Source organism: Bos javanicus, chromosome 23 (genome assembly GCF_032452875.1).
Source record: "Bos javanicus breed banteng chromosome 23, ARS-OSU_banteng_1.0, whole genome shotgun sequence".
NCBI classification, from domain to species: Eukaryota; Metazoa; Chordata; class Mammalia; order Artiodactyla; family Bovidae; genus Bos; species Bos javanicus.
The window spans coordinates 14,651,034-14,661,377 of record NC_083890.1 but is presented as its reverse complement, the minus strand read 5'-3'; the positions used below and the strand labels follow the sequence as shown (position 1 = coordinate 14,661,377).

Here is a 10,344-nt window from a genome sequence, read left to right as displayed (position 1 = left end):
GGGAGACTTTAACCGTGACAAAACCTCCCATTCAGCTGGGTGTGAGTGTTAAGTTGCCCAGATTGATCCCAAAGTACCACCCAGGAGGAGGATCACGATGTGCCCATCTTCATGCCTTACTTGCATGTAATGTTAAGTAAACTGCTTTCCTCTCCAAGCCCTGGGTTTTCAGTCATAAAAGGAGAAGAGTACTACTGGACAGATAGGGCCCAGTGCTGATATTTCACGTAATCCATGTGAAAGGGCTTTGTAAACTCTAAGTGCATCCTAAGTCGCTTCACTTTGTCCGACTCTTTGCAACTCTATGGAATGTAGCCTGACTGGCTCCTCTGTCCCTGGGATTCTCCAGACACGAATACTGGAGCGGGTTTCCACTTCCTCCTCCAGAGGGTCTTCCCAATCCAGGGACTGAACCCAAGTCTCTTATGTCTCCTGCATTGGCAGGCAGGTTCTTTACCACTAGGTCTACCTGGGACTGTAAAGGGCTAGACAAAAGAAAAGTAATTTTATTCTTGATGATATTAAAGTCCTGAAAAGGCAGGCGTTCAGATGCCAGCTTCTGGATTGTTCACTGTGTGAATGGCTGTGACTGGTGTTTTTAGTCTAGAGTCAGTTTCTCTGGTGGTTTCCCTGTCCCCTCCAGCCCAGCGTGTGCTCCAACAGGATGGGCATTAGGGTTCTGAGTGTCCCTAAGCCAGACGGTGGCATCTGTAGAGACAGCCCCGCTGGTCTCCTTCCTCTGATGCTATTTGATGACTTTATCCACCGATCAGCTTAACCACCTGCTGCCTGTTGTCCTGCAGATAGCAAAGGTCTGACAGCATTCTGCTGCCATTACAAAATATGAATTTTTATTTTTATCCAAGTTTTATGTATGTCAAATAGGTTATAATGTAAAGGAACAGTGACCAGTTATAAGTTACCCATCCAGAACCCCTCTCCTCAGGCGGAACATTTCAACTCTTTAGTTATTTCCTCTGGTCTTTACTTCTTTATTATTGGCTCTTTCTTGATATTTTCCTTCGAGACATTATCCATTGACTTCCTGATAAGGACTTTGAGCACTTTACACTCTGATATTACTCCTCCTATCACACCCCCAGCATAATTACTCTCCCCACCAGTCTTTCAATAGTGTTTTTATGACAACTTGTGGCTAAAAATAAGTATTCAATGTTTGTATTAATATTTGTGATTAAATAAATACTGCTTAGAAAGAGCCATGTATGATAACAGTTTCCTTCCCAAACTATTCTTAATTTTCTTAGAGCTAATCATTGTCTCTATTTTCTTTATTACATTATTCACATTTTTTACTCTGGGGAGGGATCAGAGCTAAGTGAATGTGTCTCTTCCAGAGCACATTCAGCTGGAAACTATAGCAGATTTTACACACTGTGAAAGTGTAAAATTTACAGATGAGCCCTTAGAACATTCTCCTCCACTGAAACGTTAGGAAGAGCAGTCCGGATGTCTGTTATGCCTTTTCAGCCTTGTCTTCTAGTTTCTGACTAAGATAACTAGAAATCTCCTCTCTGTTGCACACATGAAAAAAATGTCTGTTTTCAGTCTGGGGGAGAAGGGTCTGGTTTTGCTTTGTTTTTTCTTTATCTAGAAGCTCCCTGAGCACAGAGGTTCTGTCTTCTCATAAGTCTGAGCTCCCTGAGGCCATGTCTGAGGGTCATGTCTGAGGGGCATGTCCCATCTTTAAGAGGCTCGCTGGGGGCAGGGCTGTGTCTCCCCTCATACTGGAGCTCCCTGAGGTGGGGCTGTGTCTCCCTCAGACTGGGGCTCCCTGAGGGCAGGGCTGTGTCTCCCTCAGACTGGGGTTCCCTGAGGTGGAAATGTGTCTCTCCCATTCTTTACATCTCCTTCCCTCCAGCTCCACCTCAGTGTTTTAGAAGTGGCTCTATTTGGAGGAATGGAGGCCCTGAATGTTACTATGAAACCCTGGAGCTGCTTCCCTGCCTGTCCTTCCTACTGATGACCTTGACTTCCAGGAAGCAAAGAAAACAACCTCCATAGAGACAGCTCCACTGAGGCTGTTTTCTATTTTAAACTTTCAGAGACCAGTTCTCCTGTACCCGCTTGCTCCCAAGGATACCTTTCCCTTCCCTCTCTTTTCCTTCCCGTATAGCTTTTCTTTCTTACTGCCACTGTCAGCGGAGAGACACTGCGGATGGCATGAATAATAGATTATTAATTTGGAGCCCCTCCAGTGAGTGAGACTTGCCACCCAGTGAGGACGCATGTTATGTAACCAGCAAATTATGGTGGCATCAGAGGCAGCGTGTCTGCCGAAGAGTGTGAGATTAGAGGAGCGAGAGAAGCAGGGAGCAAGGCCACTTCACAGGAGGGTCTGTGGGGAGCCAGGCTCCGGGCTGGCTATTTGCAGCTGTCTTCTCTCTGTGAAGCTTCACAGTGACCAGTGAAGAGGCGTCAGAATCTCTCTGTGGAGAGAGAAGGGACTGGTTGAAGCTGAGCTGCCTAAGCGCCAAGTCCTGCTGAATTCCTGGCACCTGGCCTGTACCCAGATGGTTACCACCCTGAAGCTTTCCCATCTTGGTGAGCTGGTTGGGACTATGCCTCAGAAGACCTGCTGGAAAAGGTGTCCCCCATGAGACAGGAAAACCAGACCTAGGAGTTGTCATCTCCAGAGGAGGAAGTCTCTGGCCATTCCCCTGGCTGTGTGAGCCTGGATTTCTCCACCAAGACCCTTGGAAGGTGACTTACGGCTGGAAGCTAATCACTCAGTGAGCCCACACCGTCTCCAGCCTTGATAGCGCAGTAGTGCCTCATGGAGGCGAATTTCAGGCCATTTTTCTTGACAAGGTACTAGAGGCAGGCCAAGAGTTGGTTGAGTCTGGTTCATGGCCACCATGAAAATGTACCCCTCAGAACTCCTTCTTCAGAGAGTGTATTGGATTTGACCACCATGCTCTGAATCCCACTGTGTTGGCACTAAGGCCACGTTTCCCAGCTGGTGACCGAGCATGGCTGGGATGTGAAGGCAGAGGCCTTCGTGTGAGATGGGGGAGGGGAAACAGCAGCTCAGGCCCTCCCCTCCCCCACTGGCCTTATCCCATTTGCTAAACTTTCTTCACCTGCACTAGTCTAAGAGTTTTCGACCCAAACTTCCTCCCTTCCCACTCTCCTTTACAGCATCAGACCTATGCTGCAATTTGATGCTTTTCCCAGCCTTCTCCAGCTTTCCCTCCATTTTCCTTCACAGGCATGTCTTCCCTCTCGTAATCCTGGCATCTGCTTCTTAGAGGAGCTAGACTAATGCAGGCTCTTCTTCAACCCCTGGACCAGGCAGAAATGCTCACTGTCCAGGCACTGAGATCGAAGAGACTGGTGACAAATGCACCATGTTTATAATCCATCATGGACCTCACCTTGATGGAACTGGGTTCCTGGCCCAGGAACTGCAAAGACCCTGAGGTTGGAGTGTATTTGGCATAATTAAGGTAAACTGTGGTAGGAGATGAGTTCAGAGAGGTGAAAGGGCCAGGTCAGGAGGGACCTGGGGTCATCTTGGGACATCATCCCAGCCTGATTGGGAGGCCAGGACTTGGCCACTTCATGGTTTCCTCTTGTCTCTCTTCCTCTTGTCCATCAGAATCTGGGTCTGTTCCTCATTGGTCAGTTTCTCCAAGGCTGCAGCATCAAAAGTGGCTTGATTTCTCCCCTTCCTGTGCTTCTTAATCAGCAATGCCCAGTTGTTCTAATATCAGAGGGGGGCATGGAAGTCTGGTGGTTATTAAGGGTTTAAGGAAATCCTGGCCCTGCTCAGTCACAGCCTTGGAACCTTGGACAAGTTAATCTCTTGAAGCCTCAGTTCCCATCTGCACAAAAGTAATGCTAATAACAGTAGTCATAGCAGCTAACACTAGTCAAATGTCTACTATGTGCCAGGCACTATTCTAAGTGCATTACATTTATTGTAAGATCCATGTCTGTGGGATGGCTGCTGTAATTAACCTATAGATGAAGTGGTTAAGAACCTAGCTGGAGATCACCAGATGGTGAGGAGCAAAGGTGGGCTGCAGACCCACGTGGTCTTTCTTCCCAGATCCTGTGTTATCCTGCCCTGAGTGCTCATCTTACAGCTGTCAGGAGAGCCAGCTGAGAATGTGCTGTGTCCCTTAGGAAAAGTCCACAGTCCTGACACACGCCTGGGTTCTGATTCCCATGCTCTCTATGACAGTGTGTATAAATACACAGAATACTTTGTCCTTTCATCTGCCATTCAGGAGGAACATACTTATTGGGGGCCTCTTATGTGCCAAGCAGTGTCACAGGTGCTAGATAGAGCAGAGACCAAGCCACATTTGTCCTTGACCCCCTGAAACTTACAGTCTAGAGGAGAAGAGAGACGTTAAACAGATAATTATGCAGATGATTAATTACAGTCAGGGTCTGTGCTGTAAAGAGAAGCAGGGGTTAGTGAGAAAATGTAACAAGGTGACTTGGACTGAGAGGGAGTAATTGACCCTAATACTTAGCCCCTGCCAGCCTCCACGTGATCCTGTCTAATGGAAGAGACACAGCTCTGCTTCAGGGACCCCAGTCTGAGGGGAGACACAGCCCTGCCTCAGGGAGCCCCAGTCTGAGGGGAGACACAGCCCTGCCTCAGGGAGCCCCAGTCTGAGGGGAGACACAGCCCCGCCTCAGGGAGCCCCAGTCTGAGGGGAGACACAGTCCTGCTTCAGGGAGCCCCAGTCTGAGGGGACACAGCCCTGCCTAACGGAGCCCCAGTCTGAAGGAGAAAGGAGTCCTCCCTGCTTGTATAACAAAAGGGGAACTACTAAGGTGCCTAACTCTGACTACTTCTGAGGTCAGTGAGCAGGACACAAGGGAAAGCAGAGTCTGTGGTCAAGGCTGAAGATGTCTTGTTGGAAGGGTTCACGGGCTGGCATTTAGGGGTCCTGCCCGGCACAGGCCGAGCATACCCCAGGAGGGTCAGCTTTCAGTGACCTTGTGGGTAAGGAGGACACAGGCAGAGGTAGAAATAAGAGCAGGTAACAAAGTTAAGTGACCCAGCGTGGGTACTAAATAGATTAGAAGTGTTAGTCTGAGCTAGTGAGGGTCCCCGCGTCAGTAAATAACACAGAGGAGCCCTGGAGCCATTAACTCTCCCCACTGCTCCACTATCAAAGGTCCCATTGCTGGAGCTTCCAGAGAGATTTATCTCCATTTCAGTACCTGGCTCTTCAGAGTTGGAAATTAAAGTGAAACCACGGAGCAGAACCTGGGGCTATGGCGATGCAGTTGTGTGGGAGCCGGTGACTCAAAGGAAAGCTAAGGCCAGCTCAACCGCTGACTGAACAGCTGAAGGAAGATTATTTTTTTTTAAGAGAAGGAGTTGGGGGAAAATTTCTAATGAATCCTATCCAACCATAAAATCATGTAGAAAATGAATCCTATCTGACAATAAAATAAAAGTGAAACAAATTACTAGGTTCTCATATTTGTAGGAGAAATTAATTTCATGTTTAGAATACTAATTGCTGGCTGAAGGGTCTGAAACCACACTCTGCCTGTATGTAGCCTGAGCCTTAGTTAGAGGGAGCTGCAGAGGAGGGGCTGGGGCGGCCTGGGCTGGGGTCTTCTGCTTGGACCCTACCTTGGCTGAGTCTTTCTTCAGTGCCCGGGGCTCAGTTGGTACACCATTGTTTGGCATGTGTGAATTATTTCTGATATTTTTTGTTTTCCTCAGACTGGGATGTACCTGGAAATATCAGTTGTATCTCCTCTATTGGATGTGGGCTCCTTGAGGCCATGCTGTGTCTCCCCTCAGACTGGGGCTCCCTGAGGGCAGGGCTTGTCTCCCCTCAGCCTGGGACTCCCTGAGGCAGGGCCGTGTCTCCCCTCAGACTGGGGCTCCCTGAGGCAGGGCCGTGTCTCCCCTCAGCCTGGGGCTCCCTAAGGGCAGGGCTGGGTCCCCTCAGACTGGGGCTCCCTGAGGCAGGGCTGTGTCTCCCCTCAGACTGGGGATCCCTGAGGCAGGGCTGTGTCTCCCCTCAGACTGGGGCTCCTTGAGGCCGTGCTGTGTCTCCCCTCAGACTGGGGCTCCCTGAGGAGGGCCTGTGTCTCCCCTCAGACTGGGGCTCCTTGAGGCCACGCTGTGTCCCCTCAGACTGGGGCTCCCTGAGGGCAGAGCTTTCTCTACCTCAGCTTGAAGGTAGAAAATGAATCTCCCACAACAGGCTGAGGGTTCCCTGAAGGAAGAAAGTCTTGAGGAAAACTACAAACTCTTTTCTCTGGAAAATGAACAGATACACAAGAAGCTTCTAGGGATTCATAGACCCCACCCAGTGTCTGCACAGCTTTTCAGCCAGATGGAGACAAAAAGACTAGAGTACAGACATGAAGTGAAAGTCAGACTATCTGCCCTCTTAGTGCAGTAGGCAGCACATTAGTCTTATAATCTGAAGGTCCTGAGTTCAAGCCTCAGAGAGGGCAGATCCTTCACTTCTGGGGCTTTCCAGGTGACACACTGGTAAAGAATTCGCCTGCCAGATTCTTTGTAAGAGATGCGGATTCAATCCCTGGGTCGGGAAAATCTCCTTGGAGAAGGAAATGACAATCTGCTCCAGTATTCTTGCCTGGAAAATTACAAGGAGAGAGGAGCCCAGTAGGCTATTGTCCATGGGGTCTTGAAGAGTCGGACACAACTGAGCGTGCACACGTGCACACACATACACAGACATGATGCAGGAGGTAGTTTCTTGCATATTGTACAATGAAGTACACATGATGGTTTCCTTTTGCTTTTTCACCCGCAGTGCCTCATAGTGTTTGGAAATGTGAGTTAATTCCCAGTTACCCAGGGGTAATTATATTAGCAGATTATCTGTGAAATGTTAAAAAAAAAAAAAAAAACCCATGAACCAACAAGAACAAAATCAAAATCTATCTGCCCTGTTGCCCCTGAAACTCCTGTGTCACTGCCCTGGCTTAAGTGGCACCTGTTCAGAAGACAATTGGACTTACCCTGGTGGCCAAGCTCATGCTGTAATGATTCCTTTTATTGATCTCCTGCCCAGCACTGTACCAGAGCTCTACATCCATTCTGGTCCCTATACCTTCTGGGGATGACAGGATTTATTGTGCCCATTTGACAAAGGAGGTAAACAAGATTCCAAAAATTCTAATAACTTACACAAGCCTGCCCGGGAACTAGGCATGTGAGATGGGATTTGGATCCAGAACTGTTGATCTCTTCTCTCTCACACTAAGCTTCCAAGCGCCATACACCATTAAGAGAGTCAACCTGCCCCCACTCAGCCGCTCACATGGTGCCAGTTTCTGGGCAGACGTGGAACCTGGCCTGACAGGTGCATTCTTGTGGACAATCCCCCTAGTCTGACATCACCTCTTGAGGGGTATCTGTGGGGTTTGCCCTGGCTTTGGTCCCACTTCAGTTAAACTAGCTGTGTGACTTTTGAGTGGTGTCACACCCTCTCTGGGCTCCATCTCTCAGCTGTACAAGGAGACATTTAGACTAATCCAGTGGAGGGCCTTCCAGGTGTGACCTGCTGGGACACAGGCACCTCTCCGTGTCAGGGTGAGTGGTGGTATGGTGAAGAAGAGACATCTTTTCCTGTTCACCTCTCTGTGACCCCCATGCCTTTTATTCTGATGATCTTTGCATCCTGAAAATGCAGAGCACGTGGTTCTGTGTCTCTAGGAGATGAACCAGGGGCCAAGTATGCGTGCAGGTGATACGCTCTTAGGCTGTTCCTGAGGCTGGGGATTGCAGACTGGCAGTTCTGCCCCCGGTGCGTGATACACCTGTGGCATTGCTCATGTACGTAGACTGTTGATGAATGAATAAATAAACAGATGAACGAGTAAATGCAAGTGACCAAGACTCACAGCCCCTCCAGAGGACCCCAGTCCAGGTCAGAATCCTCTTCCCGCCCTGCCCCATCCCACCCTCCCGCTCCACGGCCCCCCACAATCTGGAAGGAAACAGCCGCCCTCTCTGAGGCTCCATCTGTGTCAGCTGCTGGACCTTTTGCCGACACTTACGCCCTGTCCCCATTCCCATGCCCGTGGCTGTTTCCACTGCTCCCACTCGTCCTCATCCTCACATTTTGCTCCCACCATCTCCTTCCTTCTCTGATTCATGCATTTCTTAATTATGATGCAGCATTCACAGACAGAGAGAAACGGTGTCTGGAGGAGGGAGCTCGGCCTCCCACTTTAGCTCAGGGATCCAGGAGGAGATGAGACACCTGTGCAGGTGTGGCGAGCCAGGCCCTGGGGACACAGCCCATTGAAGCTGCGACTCCAGGACAGAACGTCTGGGCTAAAGCGTAATTACCGCCGCATTAATATGTTAATTTCTCATAAACAGACTGAATGCCACTACTTTACTTTAAATAATTAGCTGCTGAGAAGACGTATAGTTCTGGGAAAGTCGCTGGGGTTGCAGCTGAGGGTTTAACATTTTAATTAAAGCTTTTCTGAAAAATATTTACCGTGGCCTCTGATACTGTCGGGAAAGAAAGACGGGAAAGAGGAAGAAGGTAAGATGAGAGGAAGAAGGAAAGGAAGGAAGTGGGAGAGAGGGAGGAAGAGAAAGAGGAAGGAAAGCGTACACAGGGAGAAAAAGGTCCTAGAAGAGGAGCAGGAAGGAAGCCCCTCTGAAATCCCCCCATGAGCAACCTCACAGTCTCCCGGGGCATTCCTGACTATGATCCAAGGAGCCCTAAACTCGATTTCGAAGAGAATACAAATCCTTCACCCCCTGTGGCATGCTCCTGTGTTTATTTTATTTATTTGGCTGTGCCTGGTGCAACACTGGGATCTAGTTCCCTGACCAGGGATCGAACCTGGGCCCCCTGCACTGGAAGTGTGGAGTCTTAGCCACTGGACCGCCAGGGAAGTCCCTGCTCCTGTGTTTCTAATTCTTGACTTTCTAGCCCATCCATGTGTCCTTGAGTCTCCAGAGCCCACTCCCTCGCAGCCCCATCTGACCACCTCCTATCACCCCATCATGGACACCCCCAGCCCCCAGACAGCAGGGATCCCATAGGCAGGACACCTGAGCAAGGGCCTATGGCTCTCAGGGACTCTCTCGATGGGGCAGGGACTCTGAGCTGGGAGCAGGAGCCCTAGCTCCTGATATGTCTTTTTATGACTCTTTTTTTTTTTTTTTTAATTCAACCATCAGCTGAGTTTAATCACCAGCTGTATGTATGTGTGCATCTTCTCAGGCCCAGCATTTCTGGTCTCCCCTCTCTGCTGCCACCCCTCTTTACTAGCCTTAATTACAGCAATTTAGGAGGCCTGCTTAAGATTGCAGAGTAAACCTATCAATATTTCACTTAAGAATGGATTTCTGTCGGATGGTATCAGAAGCCTATAAATGAGAAATATGAGACTTGTTCTCAGGTAGCCACACACACACACACACACCCTCTGATGAATTATTAACACGTGATTTCCTGTCTCAAGTACTGGCAACAGCTGAGAGCTCTTCCGCTATAGACAGAGATGAGCATTTCTACAGGGGCTATTTGCCTAAAACACATTGAAATAAATAGGAGAACAGTGTGGCTCTGTGTCCTGAGGTTTCCTGTTGTGAGGACCCAGGAGACACTGCTGCTCTGAGCAGATGGGTTTTTGGAAGAAGAAAGGTCATGTTCGCCAGTGAAGAGGGCAGGGTCACCAACGGGCTGCAAACACAGCATCCATGTCGGGACAGAGAAGGGGCTGGGATCCAGGACCCCTGTTGTTCCCCTTCCTTCATCTTCCTCTCACTCCTTGTGGATCCAGAGTCACGGGAGCTCTCTCAACCATAGGGTCTGCAAGTGGGTTACTCTCAGCATTGGGAACTGTGGATCCTTGGGGAACAAACATAGGCTTTCTGACCTGACAGTCCTGAGTCACTTGTTAACTGGGGGACCCCAGGAAAGTCATATTTTCACTGAATCTGTTTTCCCCAACTCTAAATGGAAAGACAATTGTACCCGTCTCATGGGGTAGAACTAGCGATGGTAACTCTAAAGCCCCTATACTGAGGGGGCCTTCAGGATGGTCACTTTGGTGGCAGAGGTGGCAAGGTGATTTCTTGGTATGGTTGGTTGTAGGTGCCATACCTTAAAAAGGATATTGACCAACTCAGTTTGTCCAGAAAGAGGATACTAGGGTGCTGAATGGTCGGGAAACTAAGGACACATAAGAGCAAATCTAAAGGACTGGGAGTGTTTAGCCTAGAGAACTTGTGTCTCAGGATTATATACTTGCTTGTCCTCTTTAAGTACATCTTCAACACCGTCTTGCCGAAAATGGATCAGAGATATTATGTGAAGCCCCTAAGCTCTCACC

General features: G+C 49.1%; 1 non-coding gene across 1 annotated transcript; it reads left to right on the top strand.

The window, feature by feature from the left end:
- Positions 1 to 6,395: 6,395 nt before the first annotated feature.
- On the top strand, positions 6,396 to 6,468 carry TRNAI-UAU (transfer RNA isoleucine (anticodon UAU)). Its single transcript has one exon. It is a non-coding gene; the product is annotated as a tRNA-Ile (tRNA).
- Positions 6,469 to 10,344: the final 3,876 nt, after the last annotated feature.